Source organism: Herpailurus yagouaroundi, unplaced genomic scaffold, assembly GCF_014898765.1.
Source record: "Herpailurus yagouaroundi ecotype Mexico unplaced genomic scaffold, PumYag 77, whole genome shotgun sequence".
Classification (NCBI taxonomy): domain Eukaryota; kingdom Metazoa; phylum Chordata; class Mammalia; order Carnivora; family Felidae; genus Herpailurus; species Herpailurus yagouaroundi.
In genome coordinates this window covers 20005708-20029479 of record NW_024412388.1, presented here as the reverse complement: position 1 = coordinate 20029479, position 23772 = coordinate 20005708, and the positions used below count along the sequence as shown (strand labels likewise).

General features: G+C 42.6%; 1 long non-coding RNA gene across 1 annotated transcript; it reads right to left on the bottom strand.

Annotated features, from left to right (window-relative positions):
• Positions 1-1253: 1253 nt before the first annotated feature.
• Positions 1254-23195, bottom strand: LOC121023826 (uncharacterized). The gene is made up of 4 exons (XR_005787513.1): positions 22217-23195; positions 21231-21298; positions 2454-2632; positions 1254-1534 (listed from the first exon to the last, which is right to left on the bottom strand). It is a non-coding gene; the product is annotated as an uncharacterized LOC121023826 (long non-coding RNA).
• Positions 23196-23772: the final 577 nt, after the last annotated feature.

Sequence of the window (23772 nt, the reverse complement as noted above, 5' to 3'; positions counted from 1 at the left end):
CTTGGCTCACTCTCTTCAACTACACTGGTCTCCTTCAAAGAGGGAACTCCTGCCTCAGGGCCCTTGCACTTGCTGTACCCTCCGCCTAGAATTCTCCTCCCTGTCATATTTGACTTTCTCCCTTCCTTCTTTTATGTCTCAGCTCGGGGAGTCCTTTCTGTCCATCCTTGCTAAACTAAAAAGCTCCGTTCAAACCATAATCCCCATCTCCCTTAACTCTCCTCTCTGATTCTTTATAATCCCTTTTACTATTTTACTTATTTGTTTATTGTTTGGCACCCCCCCCCCCCACACACCCTTTAGAATCTAAGTCCCATGAGGACAGGAACTTTATTTTCTGTTCTTAGAACATGGTTTTCAGCTCCTAGAACACCACCTGGCACATAGTAGGTGCTCAATGAACAGAGGCAGATGACTAAAGGACAAAGCCTATTTGTTCAAAGACTAAGGAAACAGAAAGTCAAAGTCAGTCTTCTGAGGATGGGAAATCACTTTGTAAATTAAGTAGTGTGGAAGTTTCTTTCTTCCTGTCGCTTCTTTGAATTCTAAGCCTTAAGAACCACTTCTGAAATCCTTAGCTAAATTGAGTGGACCCAAATGATCTTGGTTTATGCAATGCTGCCTTTTGGTGGGCCACCAACTACATAACTGATATTGCCAGGGAATCCTGTCTTGCCCTCCTTGCTTTCACTGGAAAGCCAGCAAGGACCCCTTCTCTTTTCTAAGGCACCCTTGCATGCCTTTGGAGTTTTAGAGTTTTTATTCTGGGCAATGGGAGTGATGGTCAATGCTCTATCTGTGGTTGGGATTCTATACAGGGAAAGTCATTCAATTAAATCAAGCAGTATTGAATTCTTAATTGACACAAATGAGACAGACAGACAGCTGGAGGAGTGGGGGAGGGACAGGGAGCAGGTGCTCTGCATAATGGAGAAAGGAGGGGCAGAACATAAATTCAAACTGATGTCGGAGAAGCTCATTTGCGAATGTAGATTTTGTGTCACAAGAAAGGTAAGTTTTGACACAGCTTGCTTTACATACAGCAGAGTGGATCAGGTGGTATCTTTGCCAAGGATAAGACAACAGGTTTCAAGTGCTCGTGCCATTTGGCTGCCCCCATGGCCCAGCCTGCCTCTTTTCAGGTACTGTCATTTGTGAGAATCACTCTGGGTAAAACCTGGACTTTTGGTTTTTGGTTTTGTTTGTTTGTTTGTTTGTTTGTTTCAAAATAACCTTATCAGATAATGTTTGAATAAAAGAGACCACTTTTTAAATTCCATTTCTCAAATACAGGGATCCTTAGTGCATGAGTTAGGAAGGTAAAGGAAAACCTGTTTCCAGATCTTCAAATGCCAGATATATGGGGCATTCCTGCAGAGAAGGCATGTCCCTAGACAACTCTGGAATTTCCTCTGAGAATGTTGGGGGCATTTTTCCTCTCAGCACCCTCTCGATCAGAGCTTTGACTCCCCAGCTTAGACAATTCTTCTCTGTATCCATGGGAATTGCTCCCATAATTAGCAGTGTCTCCTGCCTGGAACACAGACAAGTAAATGTTCAAACCTGGCAGCTGATCCTGGGAAGGAGAGCTGATTAAATCTTCCCTGTTGAGAGGCACCTCTTTGATTTATATGTGACACCTACATCCTCCACCTCAGGTTTGTCTGAGGGAAGCAGTTTCACCCACGTCTTCATAACCAGGGACCCTAATATTTAAAGACATTGAATCTTAAATGGAGACTACTGGTTTCTCAAGTCAACTGACTTAGGAAAATGCATAGGTGATTTTTCCCCTCTCCTCGCCCCTTCTCCACTAAACACCACCCTGCATTTGCTGTGATGAGAACTCCTGCTGCACAGGTATCATCAAATGCCAGGGGACTTGAGAAATAAAAGGAGCTCAGAACACCACTAAGTACACATGAGTATTAACTACAAATGGAAGAGTGAAGGAGTGGGCAAACTATTTCTTTAGAAGTTTTAGTAAGACAGGCTGGAACCGTCAGGCCGCAAAGTGAATACTCTTGGTGGTATTCCATTCCAGGAAAGCTTTCTGCGGGAGGAGGTGGATTCTTATCTGGATGTAGCTAGGATTATGTGCTCCCATTCAAACATGTTCAGGAGAGACAATATCCATTTTCTCCTGACATCAAGGCAGCCTTTTAAGTTTATCCAGATTTATTTTGGTTAGTGCAATAAAAAAGCCAGGTTGGAGAGTTCTGCCTAACAAAAATAAAGCCATTGTATGTTTAAAATTTCCCACTGAAAGCCCGCTTTTAAAGCAGTTTGCTGCTCTCCAGCTCCAGCCAACTCGCAATACTTGCGTTCAGGCAGGTTGGCTGAGAACAAAGCAAATTTGCTTCGCACACAACAGCCTAAACCTACACTCTTAGGACAAAAGTTTTCCTTAGCAATGTTTTGTACATGGCTCTGGTTAAGGGCCATTCACTTACCTCCAACCTCTTTCTCCTAGGAGACAAAGGCACCTTTGGGCTGCGGTGACATGGGAGAGTTAGAATCAGATTTGTTATCGGCGTTGCAGCCTTCAATTTCAGTAAGAGGCTAAATGTGTCTATTCCGACTACAGGAAGGCAGTCTTTAGAACCCCTGGAGCACTTGGCCAATTATGCACCTGCAAATATACCATACAGGACATTTCAGGTTCCTAAGCACTTTGAAAACCGATACTTAAACCGTCTCAAGGGATCCTATCACCCACCTCGAATAATAGCTGCTTTGGAATCTGTTGTTGGCACCAGAAAAAGAAAGAATCCTCTGAAGTCATTCTAAAGCCATTTTTATTGTGCATTTTCAAACAAAGAACCTCACCAAAAGAACTCGTTACAAAATCAGGGTAGAAAGTCAAACTCATCTCATCTAAGAGTCAATTACCCTGGCAATTTTGTGAAGGGATGGGAAATGAGTGGAGCGGAGAGAATTGTGGGGAGAGGGTGGGATTGGCTTTTAAAATCCCCTGGGTGAGGAGGGTGTTCCCACTGACTCTAAACTCTAACAATTACAACAGGAGGGCCTCTGTGACTTTCTGGCTATAAACTTTTTTTTATGATTATTAACTGGGCGAAATCTAGAATATGTGGAATTTCAACCTCTGTTTGCTTCTTTCTGAGAAATTTGTTTCTGTACAGAGTACGATGTAACCTAAGGCTCAGAATTTATATCGGCTACCTTGATATTCCTTGCTGAAAAGCCGCCTTCTTACATGTCTTACTTCCAGTAAGGAGGCAGATGCCCTACTTGCTGTTTATCTCAGGAAAGAAATACATGTGGGAAAAGAAGCAATTTTCTCCTCATTGCAATTAAATTAAGCCATGACCACCTGTTGTGGGATTATCCTGCCATCTGCTGGTCAAAAGAGAAATAACAGCAGACAAACGAGATGGATGAGGTAGAATGTCCCTCAGCTGATTGAAGGCTTTTGGCATAGCTAAAATCTTCCTTCTTTTAAGAGTATCACTCTCTTTTTATTATTGTGAGGTAGCAAAAATGGGATTCATAGCAGGAATACTTATGGAGAGTCCAAGAAAGGCCGGTATAATCCTTTTTGAAAACAACTGGCAATATTTTATCAAGAGTGGGAGAACGTTCTTCACCTTGACTTCGTCATTCCACTCCTGGAAACCTGTTCTAAGGGATGAATTCAAAATTCAGAAGAAGCCGTGTGCGCAAAGCTGTTCATCACAAAGATCGTTTTATGTTGGAAAAAATGTTTAAAATATGCAACCCAGGGGCGCCTGGGTGGCGCAGTCGGTTAAGCGTCCGACTTCAGCCAGGTCACGATCTCGCGGTCCGTCAGTTCGAGCCCCGCGTCAGGCGCTGGGCTGATGGCTCAGAGCCTGGAGCCTGTTTCCGATTCTGTGTCTCCCTCTCTCTCTGCCCCTCCCCCGTTCATGCTCTCTCTCTGTCCCAAAATAAATAAACGTTGAAAAAAAAATAAAATAAAATATGCAACCCAAATATCTGCCAATTAGTAATTAGTCAAAACAATCCACTTGGAATATTCTGAAGCTGTTAAAAATAATTATATTAAAAATTATCACTACACGATGAAGTGCTTATATTATAATACAACATGAAAAAAAAAGCAGATTGAAACCTAAGCATAGGGGTGCCTGGGTGGCCCAGTCAGTTAAGTGGCTGTCTCTTGATTTCGGCTCAGGTCATGATCTCACGGTTGGTGAGTTCAAGCCCTGCGTCGGGTTCTGCACTGACAGCTCGGAGCCTGCTTGGGATTTCTCTCTCTCTCTCTCTCTCTCTCTCTCTCTCTCTCTCCCCCCTCCCCCTCTCTCTCTGCCCCTCCCCCACTCATGCTTTTTCTCTCTCACTCTCTCTCTCAAAATAAATAGATTAAACCTAAAATAAGAATCCTAAGCATGGAAAAAAAATTTTTTTGGGAGGGGGGAAGCCGCACCAAAATATTACTGGTAATTCTTTGTGAGGCCATAAGGGGCTAAATATTTTTTCCTAGGTTTTAGTCTTTTCCAAATTGTCTTTAACAAGTATATATTAGCTTGTGTAATGGAGGGAAAACTCGTTTCCCCTAAAAGATGCCAAGGTTCTTATTCATTCCTCATTTTACTAAAAAACATTTAAAACTCCCACAAATCCTGCCTGACCATCACAACTCACTTCAGCTCTATAGGGCTCTAGCCTTTTATCTGTCAATTGCTTCCCTCCCCTCCCAGGGTTGTTCAAGGATCAATCCGATAATGGATGTGAAAGTACTTTGAGGAATGTGATATTCCATATGATTTGTTATTAATAATTAATTTTGTCTACAGGTTCTCCCCAGTCTTATCCATTACCCTGGTTTCTTGTCTGAAATCAATAGGGAAAATACAAAACCTTTTATTTCCCCCCTCACTCTTGGCAAAATAATACTTTGTAATCTTGGTAAAAGGCACCACTCTCCATTCAGGGATCCAAGTTCTATGGGTGCCTCCCTTGAGCTCTTGATTTGGCTATTCTAAATGTCTCCGGTCTGATCTCCCTGTCTGGGGTGTCTCTTCCTCCACGTTGTTCACACTAGTGGCAGCCAGAATGATCACTCTAAAATGCAAGGTTGGCCAAACCATTCCCCAGCTCAGAATCCTTCAGTGGCTCTCACTGCTTTATGGAGTTAAGTTTAAACCCCTAGTCTTGGCATCCAAGGTCTCCGTGTTGATCCTTCAAGTCTGATTTGTCAGGCTATTTCACATGTCTTTGATTTTGCTTGGGCTGTTCCCTCTGTCAGGAACGCCCTTTCTGGCTGTCTGCCTGATAAATCTGTCCCCATCTTTGGGAAGTCAGTTTAAGCATCAGCTTCTCTTGAGACCTTCCCTGAAACCCTGCCCCTTGATCGAACTGGCCATACCCTCCTTCCTACCAATGGCTCCCTTTCCCCACCATGCTTTAATGATGTCACTTATCATAGAGTTAGGTAATTTTTGATTTCCTTATCTGACTCCTTCACTAGATGAAAAGCTCCTTAGGAATTACAAATCTTGTACGAAGTGGCAAAGCTAGGACTCAAGCCCAGCTTTTCTAAAAGGAGGGAAAAAAACCCAAACCCTGTAGTAGATATTATTATTATTCTTGCTCATCCCAGACCCTCTCAGATCTCTTACCAGTCCATCCCATCCCTCCTTTGGTTGCTGTTTGCTTTTGCTTCTAATAACCAGTACCTGAGGCTCTTCAAAGGAGGATGGTCCTCAGGCTACCAGAATGGCTTTGATCCTTCCCTCGTCTTCAGCAAATGACTAATTGGATGTGAGAGTTTGAATGAGAGCCCAGTTTACTTGTCTCCAGTAGAATTTATACTCCTGAGTTCCCTGAGGGATTAAGCTGTGCTTTTTGCAACTGCCTGAAATCTCGTTTGCTTGGCTGCTGCTGCTTCTTCCCTGTCCCACTTTTCCTACACCCTTACTGACTTGGAATATTTCTTTAAAAACATTTTTTTAATGTTTATTTTTTGAGAGAGACAGAGACAGAATGCAAGTGGGTTAGGGGCAGAGAGAGAGAGGGAGACACAGAGTCCAAAGCAGGCTCCAGGCTCCAAACTGTCAGCACAGAGCCCGACGCGGGGCTCGAACTCACGAGCTGCGAGATCATGACCTGAGCCGAAGTCGGACGCTCAACCGACTGAGCCACCCAGGCACCCCGGAACATTTCTTTAATAAATCTCTTATCCAGGAATCCTTGTCTCACAGTCTCCTTCTGAGGCTCCCCCGGCATCCACCTAAGCCTGTTCTCAGTTCCTACTATATGCTAGAAACTCTTGGATGTTGTATAAAAGCTTGGTTATTTGTACCTCACAAACTCACTATGAATAAAGTGTATGTATTTAACTTTTTTACACCCGAATAACAGACTCAGAGAGGCTGGGTAATTTATCCAAAGTCACACGGCAATTGGAAGAGTCAGAGTTGAACCTAGTCCCTTTTACTCCAAAGGTATGTCTGGGGCACCTGGGTGGCTCAATGTGGGAAGCGTCTGACTCTTGATTTGGGCTCAGGTCATGATCTCACAGTGAGATCGAGCCCCATAGTGGGCTCTGTGCTGGGCATACAGCCTGCTTAAGATTCTCTCTCTCCCTCTCCTTATGCCCCTCCCCATCTCATGCTCTCTCTCTCTCTCTCTCTCAAAAGAAGAAAAAGAAAAAGAAAGAAAAAAGAAAAAGAAATAAGAATAACTACCCTATAAGCATAGGTTACACTATTACTACAACTGCTACTTATTCAACAGGTTATTCTCCAAAAGGCTGTTGATTAGTCCTCCTGTTCGTATGTGCATTATAATGCTCAACCACAGAGACTCAGGATGGGCAAAACACTAACAATGAACCACTCACATAAGCCCTGGATGCGGCATACTAAGAAGGAGCCGCTGCTCAGATATCAATATTGTTATTTCCACGTGGGTAGATAAAAAATATTGACTTGTTCTCACAGTTCACAAGAGTAAATTCCTATTCCCCCTTGCGGCCATTCCTAGAATTACCACTGCCGCCTAAGTCCTGGACCTTACAGGACCAGACTTGTAAGAGTTCCTAGAGACCACATTGAACTCAGAGGCTACGGAGCTGGAGTCCCAAACCCCTACCTGTCAGAGAAGGTGCTAATGAATATTTTCAGAATTTCAAGAAAAAAAAAATCTAGCTAAAATCATTCAATTACCTGCGATGGGAAAACATTTAACTCTTTTAATCCTCATAGCAATCCTGTCGGTAGGTATCCCGTTAGGATTCCCTTTTTACAGATAAGGAAAAGGATTCACGGAGTAACTTGTCCAAGTGACAAATAGCAGAGATGGGTTTGAATCTGGGCAGTCTGGCTCCAGGGCCTTACATGTATCTCCCCTGCTGTGTGGTTGCATTTATTCTAGCCCTATTTCCCCAGCACCTTCTATGTGCCAGAACTCAAACTAAGGTCACACCACATGTCCTCACAACTGAGCTGCATTTTGCAAATGAAAAGGCTCAGACTCAAAGGGCCACAAGGAAGTTTTTGGCAGGGGTGGGGGTTAAAGAATGCATTCATTATCTGTTTGTGGAGATGGTTCGACAGGTGTATACAAATGTCAGAACTCAATAAATTGTTCTCTGTGCAGTTCATTATTTATCAGTGTTATCTCAATAAATCTGCTTTTAAAAACAGCATGGAGATATTAGGTTATAACCTTAGACTGGCAAAAATTAGAAAGCTAGGTAATGCTAAGTGTTTGCCAAAATGGGAAGAATATAGGGGCTCTACTGGGAATGTTAAATTAGTGCAGCCATTCTGGAGAGCAACTGTCACTACACGGTCAAATTCATTTTGTATATAGTCTAGGTCCCAGTAATTCTATTCCTGGGTCAATATAAAAAAGAGAAGAATCCCATCATAGTGAAACTGCACAAAATCGAAGAAGAGAAAATACAAAAAAATGTACAGGTGAAGCAGGCTTAAACTACCTGATATCAAGATTATAAAGCTATGGCAATTAAACAGTGTGGTATTATAAAGACATATAGACCAACAGAATAGAGTTTGGGAACAGAGGCACACGCATACAGCCAATTGGTTTTCAGCAAAAGCGCCAAAGAAAGGATGGCCTGTTTCAAAAAATGGTGTAGAAGCAACTGATGTACATAAGGAGAAAAAACAAATTTAACCCTTATCTCATGCCATACAAAAAATAATAATTTGAAATGGATCACAGACCTATGCATAAATGCTAAAACTTTTGCAAGAAAACAGAAACTCTTTGGAACCTTGGATGGAAAAAGTTTTCTTAAAACAAAACAAGAACATTAACTATAGAAGAAAAACTTGATAAATTAGACCTTAACGTTAAGATCTTCTGCGCCTCAAAAGGCACCATTTAGAAAATGAAGGCAAGCTGCAAACTAGGGGACAATACTTGTAATATATATTTCTGACAAGGGATCTGTATCCAGAATATGTAAAGAATTCATCGACTCAATAATAGGAAAACCCGATGAGAAATAGGCAAAAGATTTGTACAGACTCTTCAAGAGAAGATACAGGAACTTCTAATAAGCACATGAAAAGGTGCTCAACATTTATTAGGCATCAGGAAAATACAAATTAAAATTAAAATGAGGGGTGGGGCGCCTGGGTGGTTCAGTCGGTTAAGAGTCCGATTTCAGTTCAGGTCATGATCTCACGTTTCATGAGTTCGAGCCCCATGTCGGGCTCTGTGCTGACAGCTCGGATTCTGTGTCTCCCCCTCTCTCTCTGCCCCTCCCCGACTCGTGCTCTGTCTCTGTCAAAAATAAATAATAAATAAAACATCAAAAAAATTAAAATGAGGGGTGCCTGGGTGGCTCTGTCCATATAGCATTCAACTCTTGATCTCAGGATTATAAATTTGAGCCCCACCCTGGGTATATAGATTACTTACCTTTAAAAAATAAAAGAAAAGTGGGAATGCAAGCTGGTGCAGCCACTCTGGAAAACAGTATGGAGGTTCCTCAAAAAACTAAAAATAGAACTACCCTACGACCCAGCAATTGCACTACTAGGCATTTATCCACGGGATACAGGTGTGCTGTTTCGAAGGGACACATGCACCCCCGTGGTTATAGCAGCGCTATCAACAATAGCTAAAGTATGGAAAGAGCCCGAATGTCCATCGATGGATGGATGGATAAAGAAGATGTGGGATATATATACAACGGAGTATTATTCGGCAGTCAAAAAGAATGAAATCTTGCCATTTGCAGCTACGTGGATGGAACTGGAGGGTATTATGCTAAGTGAAATTAGTCAGTCAGAGAAAGACAAAAATCATATGACTTCACTCATATGAGGACTTTAAGAGACAAAACAGATGAACACAAGGGAAGGGAAACAAAACTAATATAAAAACAGGGAGGGGGACAAAACAGAAGAGACTCTTAAAGATGGAGAACAAACAGAGGGTTACTGGAGGGGTTGTGGGAGGGGGGATGGGCTAAATGGGGAAGGGGCATTAAGGAGTCTACTCCTGAAATCACTGTTGCACTATATGCTAACTAACTTGGATGTAAATTTAAAAAAATAAAAAAGAAAATTAAAAAAAGAAAATCTTTTAAAAAATTAAAATGAGATATCTGTATACATCCATCAGATAGCTATAACTTAAACAGAACGATAATACCAAGTGTTGGTGAGGAAATCGAACAACTAAAACCTTCAAATGCCACGTGGGATTGTAAAGTGGTACCTACAAATATTTTGGAAAACAGCTCTATAGTTTCTTATAAAATGAAACATACGCTTAACTTATGACCCAGCAATTCCACTCCTAGATGTTTACCTGAGATAAATAAAAGCATATGTCTATAAAAAGTCTTGTATATGAATGTTTACAGCATAAACCTAGACCTAAATTGGAAATAACCCAAATGTCCATCAGCAGGTAAATGGATAAATGAATTGTGGTATAATAAAACGAAACACTACCCAGCAACAAACGAAACTGATTTCTGCAGTAATATGGATGACTCTCAAAAACATTATGTTAATGAGGGAAGCTAGACAAAAATGAGTACATATTATTCCCTTTACATGAAATTTTAGAACAGGCAACCCTATGTAACATCAAGCATATCAGTGATTTTCTGGGAGTGGAGAGATTAACAATAAAGGAGAATATGAGAATTTGGGGACTAATATAATTGTTCCATATCTTGGTTGGGGTGTTTTATTTTATTTTATTTTATTTTATTTTATTTTATTTTATTTTATTTTATTCTCTCTTCTTTTCCTTTCTCTTCCTTTTTTTTTTCCTCTTCTCTTCTTTTCTTTATTTTATTTAAAAAAATTTTTTTTCAACGTTTATTTATTTTTGGGACAGAGAGAGACAGAGCATGAACGGGGGAGGGGCAGAGAGAGAGGGAGACACAGAATCGGAAACAGGCTCCAGGCTCCGAGCCATCAGCCCAGAGCCCGACGCGGGGCTCGAACTCACGAACCGCGAGATCGTGACCTGGCTGAAGTCGGATGCTTAACCGACTGCACCACCCAGGCGCCCCACTTTTCTTTATTTTAAAGAGCCCCAGTGGGGGGAAGGAGCAAAGAGAAAGAGAATCTTAAGCAGGCTCCATGCTCAGCACGAGCCCAACAACACCCCCAACTGTATACTTCAAATGGGTGTGTTTTATTATATGAAAATTAAAACAGTACACTTGATTTCAAAAATAAAAAGAAGGATAGAAAGGAAACAAAAGGAATAAAAGGGTATAAGGGAAGAGGAAAGAGGAAAGGGAGAAGCAGCATCACTCAGGCTCAGAAAGGGAAAGCGATTTACTTAAGGTCATACAGCTAATGAACTGTGGATTTGAGATCCCAACCTAGATCTAACTGACTTCAAATCTCGTCCACTCCTTCCACTCTCTTCCACTGCTCCCATCAGCAAATGTGGTTTGATTGTAGTTCACAGGGTTTGAAAAGGAAAAAACAACCCGAAGGGGGCTTTAGTGGTTTTCAAACAAACAGAACCATTGGTTGGGTTTTATTTTTTTTTAAATATATTTTTTTAGCATTTATTTATTATTAAGAGACAGAGCGTGAACAGGGGAGGGGCAGAGAGAGAGGGAGACACGGAAGCAGAAGCAAGCTCCAGGCTCTGAGCTGTCAGCACAGAGCCAACGCAGGGCTTGAACTCACAAACCGCAAGATCATGACCTGAGCCGAAGCCGGACACTTAACCGACTGAGCCACCCAGGCGCCCCCATTGGTTGGGTTTTAATCCCTCATTTCTCTGGACAGTGATTTGCCCAGTGTCACATAGCTGGTAAATAACAGACTGGGATAATAACTCTGCTTCTGTGTTCTGATGATTTCTCCATGGGACACCGTTTCTTCTACTTCACTCCTTCATTTTTCTCTGTCTCAAAGAGTTAAGAAAAGTAGCTCACAGAGTTAAGGAATAGCAAAGAAGAATAAGAAAAAAAGATGGAAAAGCAATAGTGAAAGGAGTGTTGCAAACAACAAAAATAAGAGGTGATAAGAGCAAGCAATTGGACTCAAATGGTTAAGAAAGGCTTTCTGGAGGAAAGCCTTCGATGGAAACCTGGAAAGACAGCCATAGGAGGTTTGTGAGCAAAAGAGTTTAGTTACCAGGGAGCAGGTGGACTTCACAGGAATATGGCTTGGGAGGCACCCCACCATCCCATTCAGAGTTTTTTCCTTTGGAAACCTGCCAACGTCAAAATGTTATCATCAGAGCCTTAATTTTTTAGGTGGAGATCATGTCTCCAGGAGAATGCAGAGTTCAGTCCTTGGCTCTTCTATCATTTGATAACTGGTGTCTACTTAGTGGTGATGCAGGGCATGAAGAGGTCTGGGGTGAGCAGTACTATCCTGGCCAGCCTCCGTGTGTGGACTTCTCAGGACCACAAAGACAGGACCTGTGATGCTTGGAGCCTGGGGATTGCCAACAATGAGAATGGACCCTTCATTGATCCCTTACAGTAGTACTTATGCTAAAACAAACCAACCCACAAAACAAGTTTCTTTCTTGCTAACATAAAATCCAAAACAAGTGTCCCTGATTGACATGTGACCTTCTTTTTAGCAGCGATTCAATAACCCAGGCTCCGTCCACCTCATGGCTCTGCCCATCTTCACTGCATGGCTCCCAAAGTGCCCAGGCTTTTCAAACCACAGGAAGAAGAAAGGGCATGGAGAGGATGATTTGGCAGACAGAGTATGTCTGTTCACATCCCATTGGCTAGAACTCTGTCACATGGCCACACCTAACAGCTAGGGAACATGGGAAATGTAGTCTGGCTGCCTGCTTGTTCAGGAAGAGGAGGAAATAGACTCAGGTGGGACACAGGCAGAGGGAACATTGCCTACAGCACCTAACAAATAAAATAATTACCATTGATTGAACAACTGCTTTACGCCAAAGATGGTGCTGGGCACTTTATTTAATTAACTTGGTCCTCTGAAACACCTCTGCAAAGTAGGTGTAATATAGAGGGGATGATAGGGGTGCCTGGGTGGCTCAGTCACTCTCTCTTTCTCTCTCTCAAAATAAATAAACTTCAAAAAAAAAACCTTAAAGCAAAGCAAAACAAAACAACATAAAACAAAACAAAACTAAGCTAAACTAAATCTCAGAGCTGTTGGGCAGCTTGCCCAAAATCACATTGTAAAAACAAGATTTGGAGTGCTTGGGTAGCTCGGTTGATTAAGAGTTAGACTCTTGGTTTCGTCTCAGGTCATGATCTCACAGTTCATGAGTTCGAGCCCTGACTCAGTTCATGGGTTTGAGTTCTGCATCAGGCTCTGTGCTGTCAGCTTGGGATTCTCCCTCTCTCTGCCCCTCCCCTGCTCCTGCTCGAGCAGCGCTCGTGCTCTCTCTCTCTTAAAATAAATAAACATGGCGGGGGGGGGGGGGGGAAGAATCATTATTTTAAAATAAAAAATAAAATAAAATAGAAACAAGATTTGAACCCAGGTCTTCAAATGCTAAGACCAGTTCTGGTACCAGAATTATCATTTTCCAACAGGATGACCTTCAGTAGGTAATTTAACACACAGATAATTTAACCTCATACTCATAAGTAAAATGAGTATAATCAAAGCCTTCTCTCCATAGGTAAGTAAGTAAAGGCATTAAATACTAATAAAGCATTTGGTGCAGTGATTGGCACTCAGTAAACGTGAACTATTGATTAGGGGATTTAAGTTCTTTTATACCATTTGATTAAAGTTCTCTGACATGCCAGTATTTTTTTCATATGTAAATGGAAATAATATCTCCTTTGCTGTTTTTTTAAAGTTTACTTATTTTTAATTTTTTTTAACGTTTATTTATTTTTGAGACAGAGAGAGACAGAGCATGAACAGGGGAGGGCCAGAGAGAGGGAGACACAGAATCTGAAACAGGCTCCAGGCTCTGAGCTGTCAGCACAGAGCCTGACACGGGGCTTGAACTGACAGACCGCAAGATCACGACCTGAGCCGAAGTCGGACGCTTAACCGACTGAGCCACCCAGGCACCCCTTTAAAGTTTATTTTTGAGAGAGAGAGAGACGGAGGCAGAGGGAGAGAGAGAGAGAGAGAACACGTGCACGTGGGGGTGGGGCAGAGAGCAAGGGAGAGAGAGAATCTCAAGCAGGGTCCATGCTGCCAGCACAGAGCCCCACTTGGGGCTCCCTCTCATGCACTGTGACGTCATGACCTGAGCTGAAATCAAGAGTTGGACGCTTAACCAAGTGAGTCACCCAGGGGCCCCATCTTTGCTGGTTTTTTTTTTTTTTTTTAATTTTTAAGTAATCTCTACACCCAATGTGGGGCTCAAACTTACAACCTGGAGGTCCAGAGTCACATACTCGAGCACCTAGATGGCTCAGTTGGTTGAGTACCCAACTTCGGCTCAGGTGATGGTTTTGTGGCCCATGAGCTTGAGCCCTACATCGGGCTTGTCCTCAGCCTGTCAATGCAGAGCCCAGTTCAAATCCTCTGTTCCTCTTCCCCTGCTCCTTCCCTGCTGTACTCTCACTCTCAAAAAAAAAAAAAAAGAAAAGAAAAAAAAGAGTCACCTCCTCTGCTGATTGAGCCAGCCAGGCGTCCCTCATTTGTGTGTGTTTTTAATAATTAAATGAGTTAAAGCCTTGAAAGCCTCTAGTAAAGTGCTTAGCGTGTGGTAAATGGGAGGAAGGAACAGAGATTGCCTTTTAAGAAATACCAAACTAAAGTCATATTTTTTTCCTCCAAAAAATTCGCTGTTGTGTAGGTGCCCATTTGTTGACTGACAAATGAGCAGATGCCAACATCACTGTAATGTACAGCATAATAAATTTCATTTTTCGTTTTTTTAAATTTCATTTTTCTAAAACACGTTGCTTTTTAGGCAATCAGAACACTTGCCTGTCCCTAGTCAGGCTTTCTAGCTTCTTAGTTGGGGATCGGTAAACCATTTTCTTTTTGCCACAGTGTCCCTACAAAGGCTGTGGGGATTAGTCAAGACTCTCCTTTGAGATCCTGAAAGAAGGAAAGTGGCTCTATAACTGTGGTCATAGGAAGAGTCAGCTACTTCTGAGTCTCCCTACCTCTTCAATTCTTAGGACACGTACTTAGGGCACACACAATTTTTTTTACTTAGGAGTTTGTGGCTTTTTTTTTTTTCTAGATTCGTAGCTTCATTTTAGAAAGTTTGTCAAGTATTTAAAAAACACAAAGAATCACTGTTAATATTTTGTTGTCTATCATTTGGGTTTTTTTTTCCTATATGTATAAAATTGTAAAAATAAATTAATCTTATACTGTATTACACTTGCTTAAGACATTATATCATAAATATTTCCCCATGTTCTTAATAGTTTTCCCAAACAAAATTTTGTGTCTGTATAATATATCATCATACAGCTAGCTATACCATAATGCATTAAAATTTTTTTTAATGTTTTATTTTATTTTTGAGAGAAAGAGAGGGAGAGAGAGAGAGAGAGAGAGAGAGAGAGAGAGAGAGAGAGAACACAAGTGGGAGATGGGCAGAGAGGGAGACATAGAATCTGAAGGAGGTTCCAGGTTCTGAGCTGTCAGTACAGAGCCTGACATGGGGCTGGAACCCAGGAACCTCGAGATCGTGACCTGAGCCGAAGTCTGATGCTTAACTGACTGGGCTACCCAGGCGCCCCCGTATTGCATTTTTTGCATCACTGGTGTATATTTAAGTTTGACCAATTTCCCACCAATAAAATAATGCTGTGGGGTATAGTTGTACATAATTTCTTATTCTTATTCCTAATTTTCTCTTTAACATAAATTCAGTGGTATTCTGGAGCCTGTTTGTACTGGCTCCTGAGAGCCAGCTGTGGGCATTGCTTCACAACTACACATTTATGTTAGTAGCTTCAAATTGGCCATTGTGGGAACATTTATATCACAAAATCAGTAAAGGCTACAAATCAAGGGCTGCTCTCCCTGCCCTTGTCAGTTGTTATTTTCCAGTATCCTAGTGTATAAATTCCTCAAAGTAGTATTTCAGAAGCAAAGAATGTGCGCATTTCATACACATTTTAAACATTTTGTTATTACCTTATTGCCCTCCAGAAAGGTGAGGCATTTCTACTGGCAACTTATGAGAATGAAGTAGAGTTGGTGTTTTAGTCAGCTTCCAGTGGAAGTGCAGATTTTAAGAGCAGAAATCAATGAAACAGACAATAGGAAAACAATATAAATCGTTGATTAAGCCAAAACCTACTTCGAGAGTATCGGCAAAATTGATAAATCTCTAGCCAGACTGATCAGGAAAAAAAAAAAAAGAGAGAGAAAAGACATAAATTACTAATATCTGGACTGAGACATTTCAGGGACTTGACTCTAGATACCACAGGCATTAAAGTAACAATAAGGGAGGGGCGCCTGGGTGGCTCAGTCAAGCAGTTAAGTGGTTAAGCGTCAGACTCTTAGGTCATGATCTCGCGGTTCCTGAGTTTGAACCCTGCATTGGGCTCTGCACTGACAGTGTGAAGCCTGCTTGGGGTTTTCTCTCCCTCTCTCTGCTCTTTCCCCGCTCGTTCTCTCTCTTAAAATACATAAATAAATTAAAAAAAATAATAAGGGTATGGTATGAACAACTTTATGCCAGTAAATTAGATGCCAACAACCTAGATGAAACGGACAAATTCCTTGAAAGACACAAACGACCAAAGTTCACTCAAGAAGAAATAGATAACCGGAATAGCTGTGTATCTCAGTAATGCAATGTTGGTTTAACATCAATCACTACATCAAAAGACCAAAACAACAAAAACAACAAAAAACATATGATCATCTCAATAGCTACAGAAAAGGCATTTGACAAAATCCAAAATACATTCATGATCAAAACTCTCAGCAAACTAGGAAGAGAAGGGACTTTAGCCTGATAAAGGATATCTAGGAAAATCCCACAGAGAACATCATATATAATGAGGAAAAATTGAATGCTTCCCCCTAAGATTGAGAATAAGGCAAAAATGTTTTAAAATTTAATATTGTTCCAGAGATTCTAGCCAATGCAATAAGCAAGAAAAACAAAGGAGACACATACAGATCAGAAAGGAATAGATAAACCTATCTTTATTTGCAGAGGACAAGATTGTCTATGTGGAAAATTCTAAGGAATCTACAAAAACAGCTATTAGAACTAGTAAGTAAATTAAGCAAAATAGCAGAGTACATGGTCAATATATAAAAATCAATTGTATTCTTACAAAAATCAATTGTATTCTTAAAAAAAAGCAACACACAATTGGTCACTGAAATTTACGAAACAATGCCATTGACAACATTATTCAAAATATTAAATTCTTAAGGATGAAGTCAACAAAAGATATGCAACACTGATGTCTACAGAATTAAATAAAACCTCAACAGATGAAGATACACTGTGTTCATGAATTGGAAATATCAATATTGTTAAAATATTAATGCTCCTCAAATTAAGTTATAGATCTAATGCAATCTCAATAAAAACCTGACAGATCTTTAAAATTTCCAGAATAACCATCACCTGGGTTTGAAATTATGGAAGTCATAAAGTAGTAAATGTTAGGAGCAGAGAATTCCAAGATAGATGGACTGAACTGAATCCTAACTCTGTCTCTTCCTAACTGTGGGCCCTTGAGTAAATTATTTAATTTCTCATTGTTTAGGTTTTCTCATGTTGTTAGGTACAATTTTCATTAAAATTATGGGTTTCCCTGGGGCATCTGGGTGGCTCAGGAGGTTAAGCGTCTGACTTCGGCTTAGGTCATGATCTCATGGTTCATGGGTTCAAGCCCCACATCGGGCTCTGTGCTGACAGCTCAGAGCCTGGAGCCTGTTTCAGATTCTGTGTGTGTGTGTCTCTCTCTCTGTCCCTGCCCTGCTCGCACTCTGTCTCTCTCTCTCTCAAAAATAAATAAAACATTAAAAAAAAAAAACTTAAAAAAAATTATGGGTCTCCCTTAAAAGACAACTTTGTGACCACTAGACAGGTAAAACAACAACAACAAAACTTTCTGGATACGAAAACATGAAACAAAATTAAAATTTGAGAAATGAATTGTAATTTCACCAAAATTAAAAACTTCTGCTCTTCAAATAAAATGTCAAGTCTCAGATTGGAATAGTCCCAATACGTGTATCTGACAAAGGTCTTGTACCAGAATATACAACAAATCCTTTACAATCGACAACTTAATTTTTAAAATAGGGCAGAAGATTTGAACAGATGAAAGAAAATATCAGAATAACTGCGAAGCCCGTGAAAAGATATTCAGCATCACTAGTCATTAGAGAAATGCAAATTAAAACCACAAAAGGAAACCTCTTCCCACTCACTAGAATGACTAAAGCCGAAAAGACTAATAATACCTAAGATACCTGGAACTTTCATACATTGCTGGTCATAGTGTAAAATGTATTTTGAGAAGCAGTAATTTTTTGTTTTAATTAAAGGTTCTGTTTTGTTTTGTTCTTTGAGAGAGGGAGAGAAAACACAAGCAGGCTCTCGTATAGAGCCTGCCGCAGGGCTTGAACCCACAAACTGTGCAATCATGACCTGAGCCTAAGTCAAGAGTCAGATGCTTAACCGACGGAGCCACCTGGGCACCCCTGGAAAAAAAATTTTTTTTTATGCAGTTAAACGTATACCCACTCTGTGACACAGCAATGCCACTTCTATATATTAACCCAAGACAAAGAAAAATTTTTCCACACGAAGATCCTACATGAATATTCCTCTTAGCCCAAGACTGGGTGGAAAAGTGCCCATCAACACCTGAATGGATTAAATCAATTGTGATATATTCACTCAATGGAGTACTTACTCTGCAGCAAGAGGGAATGAACCACTGATAACACGCAACAGCACGGATGGATCTGCACAGACCATGATGCTGCACAAAAAGAAGTCAGACACAAAAGAGCACCGGCCGTTCCGATTCCACGTGTCCAAGTTCTAGTACAGGCAACACTACTTCGTGGTGACAAAAATCAGAACAGTGGCTGTCTCTGACATTGAGGGAGATTGAGAAAGGAACACGAGGGAATTCTCTGGGTTATGCAAATGTTCTAGATCTCGAGAGTGCTATGGACTTCACCAGTGTGTTTGTCAAAAGTCATTCAACTGTACAAAGTGTGTGCCTTTTACTGTAAATCAGACCTCAGTATGGTTGATATAAATACACATGTGGGATTTCCTCTTGGTCTGTCAGCCTGCGGTGGAGTTTAGGAAGGGACCCCCCCCCCCCAGACAGCTCACAATAGGGCTGTTTACAGTCAATGACCTGCCACCCACAGGCAGCTCCTGAGCAACCCCCCACCCCCACCCCCACCCCCACCCAGGTGTGCCCCTAGCCTCAATCTGGCTCCTTCCTGGTGTCTCCAGGGCTTTTCCTGCTGGTCTCAGGACCAGAGGGAACTCTGACACGCAACAGGCATGGAGGGCCCTCTACGGAAACACACAGGGGCTGGCTTTGCAGCCAGAGATTTGGGGTTCCAATCCTAACAGCGGGGTCCAATCCTGACAGAGGGCTTCCTTCAGAAGTGGGTGACCTTGGCTAACCGACTTAACCTCTTTGACGCGCAGTGCTCCAGAGAGGCAAGAAGGATTTATCTTTGTATCGTCAGTGCCCAGAACATTCGTGTCTTCTGCATGAACTCATGCCCAGCGCCGGGACAGAAAGTCTGTCCTGAGCACTTGTAAAGTAAAAGTGCTAGTTATGTGCTCTCCTGGAGGCAATAGTTGTTAACATTTTAGGGGGTCACAAACACCTTTCAAAATCTGAAAACCCTGTACCCTCTCCTTCCAGAAAAATACCAATATATATGCTGTTTTACATATACATATAATTTCCATATTCCTGGGAAGCTTAATGGACCCTGAGTTAAGATCCTCTGGTTCTGGAGGGTCTCACCTAGCTCTGCAGGTTCTATCAAGCATTCTTGCAACTTGGCTACCCTTTGCTCTACACCTAATCTCTGTCAGAGCCTCGATTCATATCACCCTTTGAGGATGGTTTGCAGATGAGGAAAATGAGACTCAGTGGCCAAATGACTCGCCCAAGACCACATAGCTAGTCATGGCTGGTGTTAGGTTTTTACTTCAGTCTCGTGCCTTCTGATTCCAACCCTCTACTCATGCCTCCAGGTGAGAATTTAATCCCCTTCGAGGGCTCTCTGAAGCCCATGGAAATAGTCTGATTACTGTAAAGCTGGTCGTGATGGTAGGAATGAGTGACTCCAGGCCCATCACAAGTACAGCCCTCAGGCCCAGTTCAAGTATGTGTCATCTGCCCCTCAATTTCTCAATTTGGCCCACAGCCTGGGCAGTGGGTGTGGAGCAGAAGAAGGAAAGAGAAACAGGAAATTATTTAGAATAAGAAGTTTCAGACTGAGTCACACACATGAAGTATAACTCAGAGAGAGGCGCTGGGGTGGGAGGGGAAAAAAGAGAGGGCTCTATCCTCTCCCTGGGGGGCAAAGATGCTTGGATGGATGGCCCTCTCTCCAGGCTTTGGGCGTGGCTCCCTCTACTTAAAAGGGTGGTGGGGACAGGGAGAAAGAGAGACAACTGAGGGGCTCTGGGAGGCGGGAATGGACAGTAGTCAACAAGCGTTAAGTACTTTAAGTAATTCGCACGTGTCAGGCCCTGGGCTATATGCTTCCGATGCATTACCTCATTTTACCTTCACCAAGGAGAAGACACCACTGTCGATCCCCACTTTAAAGATGAGAAAAATCAAGGCAGAGAAGTTAAAGGACTTGCCCAAAGTCACACAGATAAGCGGTCAAAATTGGATTCTAACCCAGTACTGCCTATATGTCAAGCAAACAGTTAAACAACAAAAACCAGGATAGCCTAACCCCAGAGTCTGCACTTAACCAGAACACTAGACGTTTTGGTTGCTGTTTGCTTGTAACTGAGAAGCTTGTAACTGGGAAGACACTTTACACACCATCTTTTAATGCTCACAATAGCCCTTTGACAGTTGACAGTTGAGGGAACCTCAGAGCAGTGCAGTGACTTGCCCAAGGTCACACGGCAGGTCGGTGTTGGGGCTAGCGTATGATTACAGGTCTGACTCCACATCCAGTGCTGTTCCCACTACTAACTCGCTGCTGCTTTCACAGATGAGTTGGGCAGGAGTCAAGGCAGGAGGGAACAGGTGGGGACCCACTGCATGGGCCTGGGGGCTGGGGGTGGAGGGATGGCCCACGAGGCCCTCTTGCTCACCTCACAGGGTCTTTCTCTTACGGAGACACAGCCTTAGCGCTGACCTTTTGCCTGCTTCTGTAGCTACTGCTCTGGGGGTGAGCAGGGGTGCTCATTTAGACTTCTCTCCTATTACTGTTGAGTCATTTCTCCCCTGAGTCCCTTGGAGGTAGTGGGAACCCCCTCGAGACATAGAAGCTACTCAGAAGACCTCAGTCAAAGTGGAAGAACTTTCCAACCGTGCGGGGACTGCCTTGTGATGTGGTGGGGTCTCCGTCACTGGGGGTATTTGAGCAGAACAGGATAACCATCTATGGGAGATTCCTGTAGTGGGCGGAGCTTGGGTCTAGGTCTTCAAGAGCCCTTTTGACTGTGAGATTCTGTGAGTCACTGTGGGATGAAGTTCAGCCTGTGCATCAGGGTGGTATACTATGAGATCTGGGGCCAAACAGACCTGGGTTCAAAACCTGACTCAGTCACCTCCTTGCTGGGGGACTGTGGGCAAGTTTTCTCTCTTAGCCTCATAAGACGGAAATTTCAATACCTACCTCATGAGATTGCTTTGAGTACAGGGTTCCTCCACTATCCGAAAGTACGAATGTTTCTATGAAAGCTTCTGTAAGCCAAAGTGACATGTAAAGTGAAGAAACAATTAACGTTAATGTATATGGAATTTTTTTTTTTAGCTTTCCCAGACCCCAAAAATAACCTCTTAGGCTTCTCTGATACTGTAGGACCCATCTTGCTAACGGATACACAGAACAAACCGAAATCAAGCACAGATGTTCACAGACCCAGTTCAAAGCTATGGTAGCTTGTGGGAGCCTGGCTAGCTCAGTTGGTAGAGCACGCAATCTTGATCTTGGAGTCCTGAGTTCAAGGCCCAGCTGGGTGTAGAGCTTATGTAAAAAAAAGAAAAAACAAACCTATAGTGGGTTGATGTTGAGTGTAGCTCCCCTGGGAGGAGTTTGGTGGGGCTGCTTTGGGGTGAGCACTGCCTCTACAAGAGCTCACTGCAAACAAACAGTACTATTTATTTTCACTATTCGCCTTTTTCGAATCGGTGAAAATCCTCTTTTGAAAAATGGGGGTAGCTGCCTGTGTATGTCGTGCTCCGTGTAAAGAAGGAACTCAATAAATCGTTCCTACTATTATGGCCATTAAATGAATGGCCAAATCACAGATTGGCAGGTCCTTTGGCAGTCTTTTATGAGGGCTGGGTCAGAGAAATCCAAGCGTTAACCAAAGTACCAAATGTTTGGATACCTAACATATGTAGGAAACCACCCTTTTTTCTGAGGCTGCCTGTCTTAGAAACAATCATGGAGAACATGGTACATAAAGGGGGTAAAATGCAAGAAACGCTCAGGGACTTTGATGTCTGTGCCAACAGTTGAGAATGTGGGTCCCTGACTCAAGAGGAGACACATAGGCTATCTAAACAGTCCCCGGCTGGGAACAAAAATCTCCTGTAAGATCCTGACAAATCTCATTAGTTCTCTGTGTGAAGCCCAGGCAATGGGGAACTCACTACCTTCTGAGACCATCTGTAGGAAACTCCCCACATTTCCCAGCATGTTCTCCGTTGTTTTGCCAGCTGGGAACTGGAACTAACAACTACATCCTCTAATTGAGAGCCGACCCCATATCATAGGAACGTTTATGATCACATGGCTGGCTGAGGGGAAGAGTGATGACCCGGCAGATCTGTGGAACATTTAGACTCTGAACATTCTCAGAAGCACAGAGGTGGGACAGCACACTCTGGTGAGAGAGTTTCAGAATCGCACAGACTCCGATTTGAGTTCTGCTCTGCCACTCACCCGTGTCCTTGGGCAAACTACTTAACCTCCAAGCCCCAATTTTCCCGTGTATGAATCGGAACTGATCATATCTCCTTCACATGAGGAGGGAAGAGTGACTTTGGAATTTAGGGACATATGGATTCACAGTTTGTTCCCCCCAAGCCCGGTTATTTCTATCAGTGGGCTTTGCCCAGGGAGTCAGCACCTCAGAGAAGGAAATTCCTGGCTGAGATGCTGCTGGTGGCGAACTGTGTTTCTGGAATCCACTGAGGTCCTGGGGAGCTGTCTTGACTTTGGGAACATTAGAACAAGCTTAATGGTACAAGCTACACTTTTCATTTCCTAAACGTATGCATATTCATTTGCTCATTGATCTTCAGGTGACATGGTGAGATGGACATGAATTATATCCCATTTAGCAAGTGGGGAAACTGAGGCTCAGAGAGGCGAGTTATTTTGTGCTTTAGAGTTTAGCTGCTAAGTAAACACCTATGGGCTCCCATCCCACCCATCACCAATTCCTGGTTCTTGATTCTTCCCTTTGGTGCTGGGGGCCAATACGGACTGTTTTGGGCCTCAGAGCACCAGCTTCTCTTCCTCCTCCCCAGATGCAGTTCCAGTCTCCTGCAACTCTGAGGGCATAGTTTCTTTCTTTCTTTTTTTTTAAGTTTATTTATTTATTTGGAGAGAGAGAGCGAGCAGGGGAGGGGCAAAGAGGGAGAGAGAGAGAGAGAAAATCCCAAGCAGGCTCTGCACCAACAGCACGGAGCCCGACGTGGGGCTCTAACCCATGAAGTGTGAGATCATGACCTGAGCTGAAACCAAGAGTCAGGCATTTAACCGACCGGCCGCGCCACTCAGGCGCCCCAAGGACATAGGTTCTATGCTTCCCCCAGTCCCACCATCAAGTCCCTATTCCTGTTTTCTCTTGTGCTCACCCATTCAACAAATGCTAGCTAAGGACCAAAATATTGTGGGCCAGCCCTGATGCTTGGTGCTTGGGGTACAGAAATGAACAAAACACGTCCACATCCTCAAGTTCACAGTCTGATGTGTGTGTCTGGTGGGGGAAGACATCATCAGCTTTTTCCAAACAGTGTGATGTACAAAGAAATGGAGCATGATGAGCGTGTCTGGGGATCCCAAAGGAGGATTACTGGAGTCTGTGGGGTTCTTGGAAGTGTCATTCAAATTTTCCTAAAGAATGAGTAGGAGTCAACCAGAACATGTCACAGCGGAATCCAGGGGAGGCAGGAGCATGGCAAGTTCAGGTTCTGTGAGCAGC